This window comes from Schistocerca serialis, chromosome 1, assembly GCF_023864345.2.
Source record: "Schistocerca serialis cubense isolate TAMUIC-IGC-003099 chromosome 1, iqSchSeri2.2, whole genome shotgun sequence".
Lineage (NCBI taxonomy): Eukaryota > Metazoa > Arthropoda > Insecta > Orthoptera > Acrididae > Schistocerca > Schistocerca serialis.
The window spans coordinates 97,741,115-97,761,133 of NC_064638.1; positions in this window are offsets into that span (position 1 = coordinate 97,741,115).

The following is a 20,019-nucleotide window of genomic DNA, read 5'->3' on the forward strand; positions in this document are numbered from 1 at the left end:
ATCAGGCAACTGTTCACGTCTTCCTTCCATCTATACAGCGTGATTATAGATTAATGTTGGGGTTTTAACGCTTTATAATATGTATTGTATTAAAATTACAGTTATAAATGATATGTTAAATGAAAGAGCAACTCAAACAGTTTTACCAAGAACCTTATAAATGTTCAATGTGAGCACCATTTGTCACATGGCAGACACCAAGTCTATAGCCGAGTTCTTCCCAAATGATGATAAGTGTATCTTCAGTGATTGTAGCAACAGCTGCTTCAATCCGGTTTCTTAATTAAGGGAGATCTGCTGGCAGCGTAGGCACGTACACACGATCCTTGATGAAGCTCGAAAAGAAAAAATCGCATGGCGTTAGGTTGGGTGAATGTGGAGGCCATGCAAAGCAAGCCCTGTCATTGGGCCCTTTGTGGCCCATCCAGCGCTTGGGTACAGTGAAGTTCAATCTATCGCGTACTTTGCTACGGCAGTGAGGTGACGCACCATCTTGCTGGAAAATGAAGTTCTGTGGCTCATCTTCTTCCAACTGAGGGAAGAGCCATTACTCTAGTGTATCAAGGTAAGAAGTGCCAGTTACAGTAGGAAAGGCCCATAAACTTTCCACCACTATATGGCACAAAAACACTTTAGGGGAATCTCGTTGCATTTTTACCACCTTGTTAGGATTTTCTGAGCCCCAGATGCGCACATTGTGAGTGTTTACGTGTCTACTAAGGTGAAAGATCGATTCATCACTGAAGACAACACAATCCAGAAAATCTTAATGCCCGCATCTCGTGGTCGTGCGGTAGCGTTCTCGCTTCCCACGCCCGGGTTCCCGGGTTCGATTCCCGGCGGGGTCAGGGATTTTCTCTGCCTCGTGATGGCTGGGTGTTGTGTGCTGTCCTTAGGTTAGTTAGGTTTAAGTAGTTCTAAGTTCTAAGGGACTGATGACCATAGATGTTAAGTCCCATAGTGCTCAGAGCCATTTGAACCAAAATCTTAATCTTGATGAAACACCATTTCGTTTGCGAAGTTGGCATGTAATCCATGGTCTGCTGGCTTTAGAGCCTGTAATAACTGTAAACAGTAAGAACATAGTTGTACGTGTTTTCTTAAAAACTTTCCAAACAGTGTACATGGGAACTTGTAATTTACGACTAGCCTTCTGGACTGATTTCTTTGGGCTGCGAGTGAACGACTCTCACAGTCTCTTTACTAACTCTTGGTCGTCCTGTGCTCTTCCCTTTACAAAGGCAGCCGGTATCTTCAAATTGATGATACCATCTTCGAATGTTATTATCACTTGGAGGATCACAACCGTACTTCAGGCGGAAAGCACGTTGCACAATAACTACAGATTCGGTCTTTGCAAACTGCAAAACACAAAACACTTTCTGTTCACTAGTCGCCATCTTCGCTACTACCGCTGTCTAGAGGATTTCGGCGGAATCATTGCGCTCTGCGCATGCGCACTGGTGCCAAACACAACTGTCTGAGTTGCTCTTTCATTTGACATATCATTTATAACTGTAAGTTTAATGTAATAAATATTATAAAGCTTTAAAACCCCGATATTCATTTATAAACATCCCGTATTTTCCGTCCTGCGCGACGGTTAAGTATTTACCGTTTCCGCCTCGTGGCCTGACTTGAAGCTGAGAATCGGTTGCCGGCTGAACGTCTTTACGATCAGTTGTAAGTGGGGTTGGTTGCCTTGGCCAGTTACCTTGTTATCTTTTAGTGACTTTTTACAAATATTTTGTCGATGGTGCCACCGTACAATCTCTTGACTTAATCTCTTCTCAATTAAAAATTAGTTCTCTGTTCATTAGGCTACAATTGTATGTTTATGCCTCGGGGCTTAGAAAAGGAGGGGTGTGGTGAGCAGCGTATTGCGCCCACCCTAGGTAACATCGGGTCCATCCCGATGCGTGTTGGCTTTATATCAAGCAGTTTCATTGTTTTTGTTTTCTTTTAATGAACTCCTTTTTAGGTAAACCTGAATTATTTGTTCTACTTTAGTCAAACACAGTCTACCTACCTGAAGATATTTTATTAGAACCTATGAAGAGATTATTATGTAATTTCGATTGGCGAAGTAATATCTTGCTTCTTTCATTAAAATTTTCTGTAAATGTTTCAGCAATACTAACCAGTGGCACGTAAGATTTGGATATCTTGGTAAAGAGAATAACATTTGTTGCAAATTTAAATTTTCGTACTTCATGTTTCCATGAATGATTTTGGAGAATTGAGAGCAAGTATTTGAATTAACATTTTAACATTTTGTTATTGGATATCACTGAAATATTTGATAACTTTGTTGTTCAATTATCAGTAATCGTCATTAGTTAATTTTATTTAAGTGAACAGTTCTGTCTTAATATGTCAACGACCTGTTGACCTAATGGATAGCGTAAGTGTTAATAAAAATCTTGATAGCAATGATGTTCAACACGTAATTGGCCTCGGCATGTCCATCTTCTCAGAGATGGTTGTGAGACTCGGCTGGTCAGTATGAAACATATTTCAGCCGTCTAATTTCCAAACTGTTATTTTACTTGGCTACCAGTTTCGGCGATTTACTACGCCATCTTCAGGCCTCCTCTGACCGATATGTAGGAAGATTCCAACATCGGTTCCGGTCAGAATAGGGGCCATCATTCAAATACTGCTATCTGTAGATTTCTGCTTCATTCAAGCATCATATAGCTGATTCTTCCACTCCCAGGCAACCTTACACCAGTAGTGCGTACCACCAACCATGTCTTGATTGCTGCACATTTTTACCAGGTATTGTACCAGATGGTCTTAATGGCCCAGAACACCGTAAGCGTCGTTGTGAAACGAAGAGGAATTCTTGTAGATCGCGTGCGCGGCGCTGGCAGAAAACGTACACCCACTTAAAGACATGTCCCTTTATTCGTTTCCGAGAAAACAAAACGTATCTGTGATGTTTTATTGCAGGCTCAGCTGGCGAGCTAATATAGTGCCGGCGCACGAAAGCCTGGTTCGTAATAATAGGGAAGTATGGCAACAGCTGTACTGTGCGGAAGAAATCGATTGTGACTCACGGTGCGCCTGAGGCCTACGATACGAGTGTGGCTGCGTTGTTCGTCCCTCATTGCAATAGACTATCGGAACTTCTCATTTCAGTACACAGCTCCACTCTTCATGAACGACGGGGAAGTTGTTTAAGTGATGTCAGATGACTCGTTCGAACGTTATAAAGAAGTCAACATTAACTCGGCTACTCACCCTTCTTAAATGAATGATTCTGCTAACTGTGTGTTACCAGATAGCAGTCATGCACAGTAACTCGGAAAAGAAAAAAAAAAGTAATTTGTCCATCTCGGTTTGAGAGTGCTTGTAAATTACAACAATGCTACTAAACTAACAATTCATTCTCATTTTTGAGCGCAACGAGGCACACAATTGGTTTGTAATTACTGAAGCAAAACATATCAAGAAAAATAATTATAACAATTAATTTTTTCTTCTACTTAGAGGTAAAAGTTAGAGTAATTTCAGCGCCTTAGAAAACGTTTTTCCCGCTGGTGTAATGACTTTCCATAGAACTGCTGCAGATGTGCTTCTACTATGCGAATGAAGGTTATTAAGAGATAATTGTATAACACTCATATGCCACATCTTCTCACGACAGACTTTTGTTTTCTTTTCTTTAGATCTAGGATATTGCAAATTCGTGTCTCGCACTCTTGCGTTTTTCTGGACGTCCTCTACCGCCTAAAAGTCTCCCAGTCCCTGCTACTCGATTCCCCAAAACCACGGTGTCAGCTTTCGTACACCTTAATACTAATCAGGATGAGATGTTGGTCAAATCGTACCAGCTACACCTGAAACGTCGAACAAAGAACTGGGGTCATTACGTCTCACCACGACGATCGAAAGTTTGTCATAACCTCAGCAATGTGTAAGTTACGATGATTCTCGCATAGGGATGTGGTGCTGTTTGCCGTTGTGGTCTTCAGTCCAGAGATTGGTTTGGTGCAGTTCTCCATGCTACTTTATTCCGTACAAGCCTTTATTCCGTACAAGCCTCTTCATATCCCACTATCTACTCCAAGCTACTCCCTTCTGAATCTGGTTACTGTATTCATCTATTGACCTTCCTCTTTGATTTTAACCCCCCCCCCCCCCACCCAGTGATAAATTGGTGATCTCCCGATGTCTCAGAATGTGTCATACCAACCGATCGAAAGCTTTTATTCTCTTCTTGTCTAAACCGTTTATAGTCCATGTTACACTGCCATGTTTCACTCCGTGCAAATACTTTTAAAAAAGGCTTCCTGACACTTAAATCTATACTCTATGTTAACAAATTTCTCTTCTTCGGAAACGTTTGCCAGTCTACATTTATATCCTCTCTACTTCGACCATCATCAGTTATTTTGCTTCCCAAGTAGGAAAACTCATCTACTACTTTAAATCTCTCATTTACTAATCTAATTCCCTCAGCAGCACCTGTTTTAATTCGACTGCATTCCAAACAGATATCGACGGCAGCCCGTCAGTAAACTGCATTACTGTTAATTTGTGGAACACAATCTGAGATCAGCTTCAGAAAGGAGCAGTGACGATTTTTGGGAAGCCCACCCATCATTTTGCAGGCCAATGCTCGGGTGCACGTGGCGCAAGCTGTTTCTGATTTTTCCGATCGAAAGGGCTGTTCCATTCACTGTACTCCTCGGACTCAATCCCTTCCGTTGAAAGAACTATTTCACAGAAATCACTTCAGTACTATTTCCCTGCTGTTAGCATAAAGTTCCATAACTCGTACATTAACGTAGACAGAAGTAGCTCTGGGATTCTCCGCACGCGGTGTCGTAATGTGCTGTGAACATTATTTATTTTTAGATTAGATATTGGCAGATGTAAGTCTGTGTGGGTAGGTCGTGAGTCGTTTAAATGAAGCCGCGAACAAAGACAACATGAGATGTGATTTGCAAATGGTTCAGATGGCTCTGAGCACTATGGGACTTCACTTCTGAGGTCATCAGTCCCCTAGAACTTAGAACTACTTAAACCTAACTAACCTAAGGGCATCACACACATCCATGCCCGAGGCAGGATTCGAACCTGCGACCGTAGCGGTGGCGCGGTTCCAGACTGTAGCGCCTAGAACCGCTCGGCCACTCCGGCCGGCTATGATTTGCACCCATGATAATTAAATATTATAAATTAAAACATAATCTTTTATATGTGAATCAGTGTAGAGTGAGTAACTGCGGTAAAAGACGTTTTTTTTTAAAGAAATTGTCGAAAAATAAGGTGGACAGTGCTCTAGTATCATCTTGGAGGGATTGGTTCATGGAAGCTGTCCCACGAAAAACAACTACGTCACTGCGAACAAAAGGTGATCGTGAAATTCCATAAATGTTACGAGGGGCGTAAGTAATACAACACTTCTTTTTGTGAAAGCGGGCTGGTTTTATTCTGGATTCCAATACACCGTATTATTCCCCGCTACGTGGCTATAAAACCCTATTTTTCAACATAATCAAATAGCTCTGAGCACTATGGGACTTAACATCTGAGGTCATCAGTCCCCTAGAACTTAGAACTACTTAAACATAAATAACCTAAGGACATCACACACATCCATGCCCGAGGCAGGATTCGAACCTGCGACCGTAGCGGTCGCGCGGTTCCAGACTGAAGCGCCTTGAACCGCACGGCCACACCGGCCGGCTCAACATAATCGCCATTCAGCGCACTGTCTTACGTCAGCTTACTGGAAGGACGTGTATGCCTGCATGGTTCCAGTCTACTGGTCGACGTCGGAGCATTAGTAACCTCCCCGTCATCCATGTACTGCTTCCCGTGATGTGCATCCTTCACCGGACGAAACAGGTGGAAGACGGATGGTGCGAGGTCCGAGCTGTAGGGTGGATGAGTCCTCTCGGATGCGCCGGCTTGTGTGAGGCCTCGCGTTGTCATGGAGAAGGAGAAGTTCGTTTGCATTTTTGTGGCGACGGACACACTGAAGTCTTTTCTTTTGTTTCCAGAGGATAGCACAACATACTCCAGAGTTGATCGTTGCACCATGAGGGAGGAGATTAAACAAAATAACCCCTTCAGAAGACCCGGCCGCGGTGGTCTAGCGGTTCTCGGCGCGCAGTCCGGAACCGCGCGACTGCTACGGTCGCAGGTTCGAATCCTGCCTCGGGCATGGATGTGTGTGATGTCCATAGGTTAGTTAGGTTTAAGCAGTTCTAAGTTCTAGGGGACTGCTGACCACAGATGTTAAGTCCCATAGTGCTCAGAGCCATTTTTTGAAGACCGTCGGCATGACTTCACCGGCTAGAGATGTGGCTTTGAACTTTTTCTTTGGCGGAGAGGTGGGTGGGGCCACTCCATGGAGTGCTGTTTTATTTTCAGTCCGAAATGGTGAACCTATGTTTCATCACCTCGTCGATGTTCGACAAAAAATTTCACTATCAGCCTTGTAACGTACAAGCAGTTCCGCACAGATTGTATTCGTTGCGCTTTATGGTCTTCTACTAGGTGGCGAGGAATCCAGCGGACGCACGCCTTTGAGAACCCGAGCTGGTGGACGAGTGTGTCAGCAATACCAACAGAGACGTCTAGTTCACCAGCGACGTGTTTAATTGTGTTCTGTAGATCACTGAACGAGTGTGTCCGCACATTCCAACATTCCAAGAATCACCGCTGTGTGGAGCCGACCGGGACGCGGAAGATCGGCCAGATCTGTACGACCCTCTTGCGATGACGACACACGCCTGGCCCAAAGACTCACCGTGCTTTTGTCCACTTCCAGTTCTCTGTGGACATTCTACAAGTGTCTATGAATATATGCGAGGCTTTGGTTTTCTGCCAAATGAAAGTCAGTGACAGCTGTTTGCTTGGAACGTACCTGCATTACAGACGGCACTTTGAAGGCTACGTGTAGCACCGCTATGCACTGGAAATTCATGAAACTGTAGTGGCTGAAGGAAGAACATTCCACGATGTCCCACAGCAAATTCCGCATTTTTTAAACTGAAATTGGCGGAGAAAAGAAGTGTTGCACTACTTATTGAACTCCCCTAAAAAGAGGAAGTTGAATTACAGAATACGGGCTGGCAGAGTAAATAAGAGTAATGAATGCCTCAAATGAAAAGAAACTCAAAATTCAAGGCAATTTAATGTCGCAGTCGAAAGTGTTTGTTATGCTACATCAGAACCTACGTTCATACGTGAAAATTTTGGCGGTGGTGAACAAACTGCTTTCGTCTGAAGCCGTGTATTAGGTGCAGAACGAGTCCTTTAAACCGACATTAAATTGGTAAAAGAAGTGCGGAATTCAATGAATTACAAGTTGTGGCGGCGGTTGAGCAGTCTTGGATCTAGATGGCTGCTCAGTCTTTTCGACGTCCAGCAGATCCCCATGGATCGATGTGACCTCACTGTCCACAGCACCAAAAATTTTGCTTTTGGGTAGGTGCCACTAATTCATACCTCAAGTCTTAAACCTCTTGCCGGCCGCTGTGGCCGAGTGATTCTAGGCGCTTCAGTTCGGAACCACGCGGCTGCTACGGCCACAGGTTCGAATCCTGCCTGGGGCATGGATATGTGTGATGTCCTTAGGTTAGTTATGTTTACGTAGCTCTAAGTCTAGGGGACTGATGACCTCAGATCCTAAGTCCCATAGTGCTTAGAGCCATTTGAACCTTAAACTTTTCGTGGCCAGTTGGACACACGTGTCCACATACAAAGTTCACAGCGATATGAAAGTCCCATATTGTGTGGTGCTGCGATCTAGCATTGAAGGTATCAACTGTTTGCAGCCAACAGGCTCGTTATTTGGCACCTAATGCGAGACATGACGCTTCGCTGTTTGAATTGTGCGTTGTATGCCTTTTTTAGCGGTTTTATGTTCTTTCTGTCTACAATAGATAATCTCAGTAAAGGTATTTATTGTGTTTTTTGCACTGTGTGCTGGAAACAGACAGAGTTGTACACATATTTATTGCTATAACACTTTTAAATTCGTTTAATGGTTTAGTCTTATGGACACTGTGTGTATGGAGCTTCTATTTGTGCCTCTTGTTCCTATTTGTGTCTAAAATTTCACATTTATATATTTCGTTGACTGCTGTAATCTTATGTTATTTTCCTTGTTTTGATATGAAACGGAAAACTTCACAAGCTCATGGTTTGTTTTTTGTGATGATTGCCCTGCCTTCTCCTTCTCTTTATATTTATCCCATTACAGTGCCAAGTAACTGAAACTGTTTACTATTGTAACGTTTAAATGAAAATAAGAAGGATGATATCATCATTTGAGTGAACTACTGCCGATAGCATATCTGGTAAAAGATTATTTTAAGTGTGACGTAAATTTATCGCTGGATTCGAGGAGGAATAAATTTAGCGAACCATTCATTCGTCCTCGAGTTCAACAGGACATATGCGCCCCACTTAAAATAATTATGAAACTATAAACAAAAATCTAAATTTAGAAACAGAGCCTTATTCAGTACCCATTCCAAAAGAAGAAAACAAAATTAATTTGGTCACAAAATCATTAACTGGCCTGGTATATGGATTAGCATCCACGTCTGTAGCCGAAGAGTCAATGTGTCTGTCTGTAATGCATAAGGAGAAGGGTGAGCTGTTAGTTATTTTGTGACTTCCTATCCTGCACCAGCCTCTTCGTCTCAGAACTGCACTTACACCTAACAGTCTCAACTATTTGTTGGACATATTCCAGTATCTACCTTGTCTCAAAATTCTTACTTTATACAGCTCCTACAGATACCATACAAGTTATGCTTGATGTGTTAACACATGTACGCTCAGACTATCCCATCTTATTGTCAGTGTCTTCCACATGTTCCTCTCCTCACCGATCCTGCGAGTAAACTCTTCATTTCTTACCAGTCCACTTAATTTTCGAATCGTAATCGATTCAGTACTCTCCTTTGCCGTTTTTACCACAGCCCATGAGTCATTTCTATACAACATTCAATCGCAGGAATGTTTCCTAAAATTACGAGCGATTTTTGATACTAGTAGGCTTCTGTTGCTAGTAACATACTGCTTACCTTTGCTAGTCTGTTTTTTATGTCTTCTTTGCTTCATGTGTTGTGTGTTATTTTGTTTCCAAGATAGCAGAATTCCTTTACTCAGTCTACTTCGTGATTCCCAATATTGTTGTTAAGTCTTTCGCTATCCTCATTTCTGACTTTCATTGGCATATATACTCCGCTGAACGGATACCACAATTTTTAATTACTTCACTGAAGATAGTGAGGTCATCAATGGATTGTATCAGTGATTCTCTTTCGCCTAGAATTTTGGTACCAAACCTGAATCTTCCTCTTATTTCTGTCTTCATTTGTCCTATGTGTAGACTGAACCATATGTAATCCTATTACTTGGCTCTTGCTCTTCCTGTCTTTGCCTAACGCTTGCACTTACTTTTCAAAAAAAATGTCGATTATCTTGCACCATTTCAAATTTTCATACGGTTTTCTTTCTCTCCACATTTTAAGAAAGTGTTTTTGATTTTTATTAAGTAAGAGGAAGAGATAACTGTTTCTATAGTTAGTGGCAGCCGGCTGACTGGGTGAGAAGGACCGGCAGACCAGCGGTTGATATACGTGGGGGTTTCCCTTGGTGTTATCAGTACAAACTTTAAAGGCACATTTTTAGCCATAGCACGTAAATCTATTTTTTCTTAATCAGAGAACCCTGTTTAATAAAGCATGAAAGCCAATGCAAGTTATCTTGTGCGCGGTCGCTTGTTATCGCTGGTGAGACACAGAGGGATGTCTAGTCTTTTGTTAATTATTTTTTCTTCTGTTATCTGTTCTGAAATGGAGTCGAGGGAGAGCCTCGCCCGTTAGACTGGCCGCTCTAATTTAAACCCTTTAATTTTATAAAAAGTCACTGCGTACTGCAGGGCGCATACTCCGCATACTAGTAATTATACGTATAAGGAAATTTCCACTGCGCACGGACGAGATACCGATGTGCTGATAATCTACATATCACTAGTCATTAATATTGTATTCCCAATGTAAGTAGCATAGTGCACTTCAGTAATTATAGTTATGATTAACGCTATTGTGATTTCATTATTTGTTTAATCCATAATCCTGAAATATCAACATTATATGTAAACTGTATTTTCAGTATTTATCTCATTTTAGCACAGAAATAACGTGGCCCACGAACCTCCTTCTTAAGGCGACGAAATTCTCAAAGTATATGTCCAATGCCACCTTATCATGGTTTAAATATATTCACTGATTTTTAAATATTTCCATCCATCTCAATTCAGTTCAAGAAAAATTATAAAAAAACCCAAAATAATATAAATTATCATATATATATATATATATATATATATATATATATATATATATAATTATTTACATTGGCGACACATTGGCTAGGACATTATTTGTGAGCTAATAATTTTTTTGTGTCATGTTTCCTTCGCAAACATTACTCTGAGAAACCATCAAGAAAGAATGGAAAGAATATTAAATCCAGAAAGCATAACAGAAAATCTGGTCAGACTTTGACAACAATCACCACAACAGAGAAGGTAGGACAGACTTATCATATCTATCGCATTTGACTCTGGCGCAATCTTTCATTAACTAGCGATACATAGTGAAGTTTTGCAAAAGTTTTTTTTGATAAAAGTGATTTTTACTGCTGAGTGTGATTTTTTTTTCAAAATTTTATTCAGATTTTCAAAGTACGACGATAATTATTGCAATATGGCCGATACACAGCTTAGTAGAGACAACATGGCGTGTAGATACATCGTCAATAATAGATCACCTCTATGCATTGTTTGAATAACAGTTACACACAAGCTAAACATTGTAGGTACTCATTTGCTGTAGAGACGAGTTTAAAAATATTGCAGGCATTTACTTTACTGAATTTTCAAAAATTTTATTACATTTTTGCTATGGTATGGTCACGACTCGTAGTATGCCAAATAGAATGGATAACATAAACAGTTCGCCTACTGCAAGTTCCGTATCCAATGAAGAAGCACAGAATCAAATTACTCTTGCTCGAAACACTAATGCTCAAACAAGCGAAACAGCAAATGAAATACAGAACCTAAACATTCTAGCCGTAGCAACAGACAGTAACATAGAGTCGCAAGATATGGAAACTGAATCACAAGCAGTAAATTCTCACGATTTACTGGGGCAGATAATGTTCAACCAGTAAGTTTCTCACAATTTATCAATGCAGTCTTGCAACAATTTCAGCAGATGAATACAAGTTTACAAAACAATGACAAACAGTTTACGGAAAAATTTCAGGAAATAAACAAAAACTTGATGGTAATGAAGCTAAATTAACCAAAATTAGTACTGACTTAAACAAAACTAACGGTTTTAGCAAAACATAATGAAACCAAAATCAATGTTCTTGAAACCAATGCCCAACAGTTAAGTAGCATTGTGACACCGTGACGACAAAAGTAGAAAAGTGCGTCACTGCTCATGATGACATCACTAAGCATGTCACACAAGTAGAGACGGATTTAGAAACCATGACAAAGACAATTGACCAGACAATCAAATTAGAGACAGAGAGATGTTATTCTAAAATTAATGAAGAATTTCATGAGTGGATTGACAGAAAAGACAAACATCTTGACGAATGCATTAGGACAAACCTACCGGCAGTAGTCAAACAGATTGTAGACGAATGCGTTGTAACGAAAGCGAGCAAAGTACCTGATGCCGCACACACAAGAATATGTGTAAACAAACGTGTACACGATGTTGACAGTACAGACAATTCAGATTACAGTGATAGTTACATTTAAACACACAATCGACATAAATTGTTGAGATGTAACAGACATAAGAGAGAAACTTATTCAGACAACTCAGACATATGTAAATACAGAAAACTAGAACAAAACCGAAATTTCGCAAATGATTCTGACTCACAGTCTTCTTGTCCTGAAATGTATCAGAGACGAAGGACGAGAAGAGGAAACATAGATCAATCTGACAGACACCAAGAAAGTTTTAAAAAACACCAAACCTTTCAACCTTTTACTTCAGTAATTATAGTTATGATTAACGCTGTTGTGATTTCATTATTTGTTTAATCCATGATCCTAAAATTTCAACATTGTATGTATACTGTATTTTCAGTATTTATCTCATTTTAGCTCAGAAATAACGTGGCCCACGAACCTCCTTCTTACGGCGACGAAATTCTTGAAGTATATATCCGATGCCACCTTATCATGGTTTAAATATATTCACTGATTTTTAAATATTTCCGTCCATCTCAATTCAATTCAACAAAAATTATAAAAAACCAAAATAATATAAATAATCATATTTACATATATGTATATATATTTAATTATTTACAAAACCTACCACAAAACGACTGGGTATATTATACTTATAGTTCTCCAAGACTGAAGAAGCTACTAATATGACGTGTGAGTTGAGCAATATCCCAAAGCAGGACGTTTATTACAATCTGACACAGGTGTATGAACGTTCTGTTCACTATAAGCAAGTGGCGGGAAACTATGTAGCGCACCGAAGCACTAAAACCAAAATTTTAACTTGTATCTATTTTTGTTAATCCGGTACCGAAACTTTTTGGACTAACAAGGTAGGCTGGTAATTGTCTTTATCGATCAGAAGGCCTTATGCTACCTCCAAGAATGGAAATTACATAATAATGTGTTAATGAAATGGACTATGTTTCTGCAGCCGTTCAGATATGATGTAACATTTGAAAAGGAACAGAAAATAATGTGTCAGATGTCTTGTGTCATCTACCTATAGGTCACAGTGAGTATAGGGAAGAAATAGAAGATGATAGAGAGTTCGAAATATCACACGTAAAGGGACCTGAAGAAGAAATGGAGATGAAATTCATTTCCAAGGATACACACATAAATAAAATGGAGAGCCACTAACAAGATTTATTAACGTTAACATTGGAAAAGGGAAAGGGGCCGAAAGACACTGTTCAAAATTTATTTACATATTTAAGGAATTTTTTAAATTTTTATATCAAATGTGAATTTTCCTTATTTATGCTACTTTTGAAAATTATGTACTGCAGTTTGCTGAAATTTGATGATTTAACAGAAATTTAATGAATTATACCTTGAATTGCAGGAGGGTTCAATTGACCCCAGGTGTAACTACTTTTTAAAAAATATTGCTGTTTTCATAATTACAAAAACATTTGCGCTAAATTTTGCTTCAGTCAAGTATAGTCGCCTCAAATGATGATGTATGCATTGAGGTGAAGGTTTGCATCCTGGACACTGTTATGTAACTTTTCAGCTATGATTCAGGTGTTGCTGTCATTATTCACCTCATCAGTCAGATGGTGTTTTTTTTTTTTGCCAGCAACAGACATTTTAAATTATGGCGTGTCAGGGTTGTTTCACATATGTGATTTATATTATTCTGAACAACTTAAATATTGGATATGAAAGTGGCTTACAGGATTCAGATTTTGACTTTTTTGCCAGAGTTCAACTGTTGGTATCAGACTGAAGAGGAGTTACCGTAAGTAAATGCCTCACCAGCTTCTGTCTCCCTACAGCCGATACGAAAGGACGTCGTGGAAGCTGCTGCAGAATGCAAGAAGAATTCAAAATGATAAGAACACGCAGATCTCAAACAACAGAAGCAAAGCAGTTTGGAATATAGTAAAGCAAAAAACTGATAGTTAAAATATGAAACAGATAAAGATGAAAATCTAGAAGTAAAGATAGTTATATTCCTACAGAGCTGGTCAACTTTGCAAAACTGCAAAAAAAGCATAAAAAATACAGCATACAGCTATAACTAAAAACCAGTTGCTATCAATCACTGGTGAGGAAATCAGTGGGATCATTTATAAATCCTTCTCCAGTACCGTAATACTCTAATCTTTTTTTCGTGCATAAATTTAAGAATAAAATTTCCACAGGTATAGATGGGGTACCAATGTGTATACTAAAAGACAGCATAAAACCACCGTTAACTGATATTATAAATAAGTCATTCGCATCTAATAGCCTCCAGTTTCATTACTGTCTTCTTTTTAAAAAATGAGAGAAATTATTACTACAGACTTGTGTGTTATTTAAGTAGATATAATCTTTTGAGCAAAGAAGTAGGTGTAGGGAAGGGAATAGAACCAGAACCTGCTCAAGTAAAATGAATAAAAGTGGTTTTAAAAGGCTTAGATGAAGGGTATCGTGTAACTGGTATGTTCCTAGACCTAAGTAAAGCATTTGTCAATGCTGATCATTAAATACTTATAACTAAACTTGAAGCACTGGCAATTGGTGGGGGGGGGGGGGGGTGGAGGGAGAGGATTGTAAATAAATTTTTCAGGTGTTACCCAGCAAGTAGAGTGCAGAGGGTAGAGGTCTCCCAGATTTCAGGTGGCTCAAAATATATGATGGGCCATCTTCCAGATCCATAATATTTAAATGTTGGAGCCCCTCAAAGCAGTATTTTCGCCCTAGTACTGTTTCCCATTTGCATTAATGACTTCCTACTGTGGGTCACACAAGATGGAACAGTGTTATTTTTTATGGTAGCAACATGATAATTACAGACAGGACATTAGAAATGTTAGAAGTAAAAGCTAACAAGGAGCTTATGGCTTGTATAACTGATCAACTAACAATAGGACCACTAATATAAAAAGATTAAGAACTTGTTCTTCTATATAAGTAAAAAATCTAATAGAAGAAGTCTTAATGTACCTAATGAGACCATAGAGTTGTGTAGCTAGCACCAAATTTTTGGGTACATATGTTGATCAGCAATTAAAATGGGATGAATATATCAAAGTAATTGGAAAAAGAATTAGTGCAGTATGCTATGCCCTATGAATACTAGCCACAGTGTCTAATGACTCATACCTAGAAAACATATTCACAAATATACAGTGTATCATCAGTTATGGCATAATATTCTGTGGTGCAAATGCTCATAATATGTAAAAATGCAAAAATAGCCCACCAAAATAATGAGCAGGAGTTACAGAAGGCCCACTGCATTGATATGTGTAAAAATGAGATTTGACAGTTTGTAAGAGGTGAGGTATGCGCTATACGCGCTGCCTGCAATAGGCAAGACTTAGGAGAGTCTCTGACCAGAGAGCAGTATGTCGTTAGTTGTTGCTTGTCGCTAGTCTGCGCTAGTATGCGCGTGTCGACAGTGGTCTGCGTGAGTCTGCGTGAGTCGGAGGTAGTCGGCGCGTCGGCTATCTGCTCTGCTCGGGACTCTGGTCAGGACTCTGGAGGATGAGTATTGTTGTAGAAGGTAAAGAAGCAGCCTTGCGCATATCTAGTAATGTATATTAATTGTCATTTAATTTCTTTAAAAAAATGCCTCAATGATAATTTTTATAATATAAAGTATTTTTTTTTTTTTAAAAAGCATTCATTTCAATTTAAAGATTTTATCCAATGAATAATTATTCCTTTCACGAATCACAAAGCATAGGCCAGCATTGCACGGAGCTGTGTCGAAAATTTTTATGTAAGAGCAGATATATTTGCAGTTTTTATTGAGGTAAGAATTTTTGCCTTTTTATTCAGAATACAGGGCCGAGGCGCAGCACTGCTGTCGTCATAAAATTTACCAGGTTACTAAATTTTTTTTTATTATTTTGGTGTTCAGGAATTTTTCTGTTTCGAACTTAACATTAAATGAGAAAAGAATTTGTGGGAACGTTAAATGTGAATGCATTTCTGCACACAGATTGTAAATGGGAGCCAATTTTGTTCAGAGGTTACAAAATTAAAAAATTCATTTAATTAATAATTTTGTGGTGAGTTTACGCTTGGTTCATTTTCATTTAAATAATTTTGTGGAGAGGTTACACTTGGCGACATCCGGCCAGGATCGTATTTCTTTGTGAATCTTCTGATAAGTAGTCATATATCTGCTCTTATATACTTAAATGTAGTTTGCATCTGGCGCAACGCATTTACTAATTTGTCACTCTTTCTTTCACAGATCATCGGCAATTTGTTGCTCTTTTTTGTAATTGTGTTTGTTTCGTTTTTGCATTGTCTTTGTTTCATTTGTACTTAATTTTGATTTGTGTAAAAATGCCACGAAAAACTGTTAACAGTTCATCGCGATGTGCAATGAGTGAAATAGCCGACTCGAATAATTTGACCGATAATACCTGCGACACTCAGTGTAATGATGACAATCCTCCATTTACAGACAATCAGCGCCTACCGATCACTAGTAATGATTTTAATGCTAATGATGAGCAAACAAATTCAATTGTGTCCTCTGTTAATTTAACGACAGTTGAAGACGCGGGACATTTCCTTACAATGAACGCTGCCCAGTTTGACACACCCGGTTTGCAAAATTTATGTAACGAACAGACAAATTTGTCTAACGAAAATGAACAATGTACTCAAAGTATGACAGATTTATTTGATTCCGAGGTAGTCACTAACAGTGCACATCCGATTGGCAAACCTTTTCGAGAATCACAGAATGACCAAATGGTTACACAAAACGTGACAATTGCAGGTACACCATCAAACAGCATAGAAAATAGAGTCGCTAATTTTGGCTTGGATCAAATTATGGCAGTATTGCTACAACAGAATGAAAGACAAGACAACAATCACAAACAACCTAGTGAAAATTTCAAACAACTTAATGAAAAATATGACTACCTTAATAAAAAACTAGACAACAATTCCAAACAGTTGAACGAAAAATTAGACAACAATTCCAGACAGCTTAGTGAACAGATTACAGCCGTTGCCGCACAATGTCATGATACTAAAGAACAATTACGTTTGGAAATTAAGGCTTGTGCTAGAAACAGTAGTGAAGAAATTAGATCTGTGGCACAAGAATTGAATAATAGACATGCATATACAACTAAATTACTTATAGACGAAATTAATGCAGTCGCTAAACAATGCTCTGAAAACGCAACACAGTTACGCGACGAGTTTAAATTAATGTCAGCAGAACTTTCGCGCACACTGGATGCAAAAGTAGACGCGAAATTTGACCAACAGAACAGTCAAATTGACGAACGTTTTAATCACCACCTACAAAACAGTGAAACGCGTTACCGTAAATTCATACAGGAACAGAATAAAGTAAAGCGACAAGTCATGGAAACAATTACCGCACAGAGACAGGAAGATAAACGTAAATTGTTTACGAAAGCAAAAACGTACGTAGACAACAATATTGCTACAGTATCAGACGAAATTAATACTATCAAACAGTTGAACACCGAATTGCGTGATGATATTTCCGATCTTAAAGCAAAAACAGACACACACACAGTAGACTTTCAGACAGTGACCGACAGACTTGAACAATTAGAACTAATACAGGATCCCGATGTCATCAAAGCAGACGTTAAAAAATTGAACGAAACCACACGTAAAATACAAAAACAGATTAATGCTTGTGACACTAAAAACGATGATCAGGTAAAAATACTGACTGAAAAATATGATGAATTGGCCAGTCGTATTGACGTTATTGAAAGTAATAATGACAGCAAATCAGACGATACTTCATCAATTTCGTTTAATCAAACACCTGAATTCCAAAATCTACAGCAGACAATCAGTGAGATAGATTCGTCTAATAATACATTACGCAGAAAATTGTCAACTTTACAGCAAGAGGTAACAGAGATGAAAAATGTTTCAGCGTTTAACACATCACAGCAGACGCCACTTTGAGAACATTTGTCAGACTCACACAGCCTGTATAATTTAGGTAATTTACAGAGAGTAAGTGAGTTAGATTCCGAACAGTCACAGAAAAGTAGATTCTCATACAATCGTGAACCTGTTCAGACATACAGAGACGATAATTTTGATTACAAACATTTTCTATCAGTGAGAAAATTTAAAGTATTTAAAAATGTCAGAACACAGATTCACCCCCTGGATTGGATACATCAATATAGCTTTGCTTTTCCACCAGCTTGGCCCATAACACATAAACTTGAATTTATTTGCAGTTTTTTGGAAGGCGAACCGGCAACTCCTATGAGACCGATCGCGAGACAATGCTACTCGGTTGAAGAATTTCAGAATGCTTTTCTGTCGGCGTATTGGTCGAAGACGACACAGCGCGGAATTAAGGATCAATTAATTAGTTTACCGAATTATGAGAACTCAAATTTTTCCACTGTCACGCAATTTTTTGAACACATGGTCCAACAAAACCAGTACTTAAGTGAACCATACAGTGAATCTGCACTTATTCAATTATGTATTTCTAAATTACCACGATCATTAAGAGTGTCACTTTTAACGGGTCAGCAGAAAGAGAATATTTCGGCATTCAGAGATCTGTTACAGCTTTTGGAGGTGCAACAATCGGATTATTCCTTTACAAACAAAAATTTTTCATATAGTAACCAAGGTCAACAAACGTACAGCAATTATGATCAGCGATGCAATTTCAATAGCAAAGGTAATAGACGCTTTAGGAACGACAACCACCAGAACTTTAATAACAGACAAAATTTAATTGTCAGTATCGACAAAATTATCAGCAACAGGAACCACATTTTGGTAACAATAGACGTTTTTCACCGCAACAGCATGAAAGCCAGCCGGTTAGCATACCTAACCAACAATGTAATGTACAAGGTCAACCAAGCTTTAATGTTTCGCCGCGTACGCGTATAGCATCGGCCCCAACAAATAGTAATGCACAGCAAGATGGAAACCAGTACATACAGAAAACACACTATTTCAATTCCTATCGCAGTGTGCCGTATAGAAATTATAATGAATTCTACTCTGCTTTTGTAAATGATGAAAGTCTATGTGAATGCAGCTTGCCGCTAACTTGGTGTAATGTTTTGTCTGTACAGAAGTGTATCTGTCGCCTTTATCGCTCTTTCCCTCTCACACATAAATCGGTACAATAAAGTCAGGGCTTCGTGTTTTCTAGTTAGGCTGATCCGTGAAAAGACAGAGAAACAATTATGCTAATGGAGGATTCTCTCACTCTCTCTCTGTCCTTTATCTGTGTACAGTTTAAATACATTATTTACGTGAAATCAGCCTAGTAGAATCTCTGGTGGAGCCCTTCGTCTTAATATTCAGCGGCTGGCTTGCTAGAAAAGATCTTTACATTTGTTATTATTATTAAGCGCTGCATTCAGTTGGGAAAATCGATCGTTTGAACAATTCGTTCAGTTTACGACAGATCTAAAATTTCAGATGTGACGAAGCCTTTTTGGACGATTTCAAAAAACTCAGAGATTGCAGGCTCTCTTCGTCACAGCTGAAACTTCCCAATTAATTACAGGGCCCAGACAGTCATCAATGGTTCAGACAGAGAACTCATTCGTCATTCACTCTAGAATAAAATGGTCACAAACCTTATTTCTGAGGAAAATTGTATATTGAATCCATTTCCGTACATGTTCCGTTTTCTGTTGGTTCCAAGTCTCATGTAATTTTCTTTTACAGGTTTTTCTTTCTCTTTATCTATCACGGTAGCGGCACAAAATTTCCTAGCTCGCTTTAGCGCGAAGAAGAGTAAATAAATCTCCTTTAGCAATCCGACAATCTTCCAACCGATACTTCCGAAGCTGTTCCTCTCTCTCTCTATAATAACCATTTCTGTACCTCTGTTGTTCCAAAGAATAAACGTACTAGAAAAATACCTTGGCGTCGACGAGCTGTCGGCGCATATATTACTAGAAAATCTGATCAGATACTTTTCAAACGTAAATACATGTGGATGATTTGGTTGACCATTATTAATTATTGCGTGGTAGAGATTACCGTGGGGAGATTACAAAATGACTATCATGACAGACGTAAAAATAATGAGCACAATTTTCAGCGTACTTTAATAACAGTCGGTCTTATCAGCAGCAAAATCATCCGCAACGACATATTATCATGAATGAACCAGACAGTAGATATCATCCCGAACGTAATATGTCAGGACGAAATAACAGAACTGTACAAATAGTTGAAATGCCACAGCATCCTCCCGA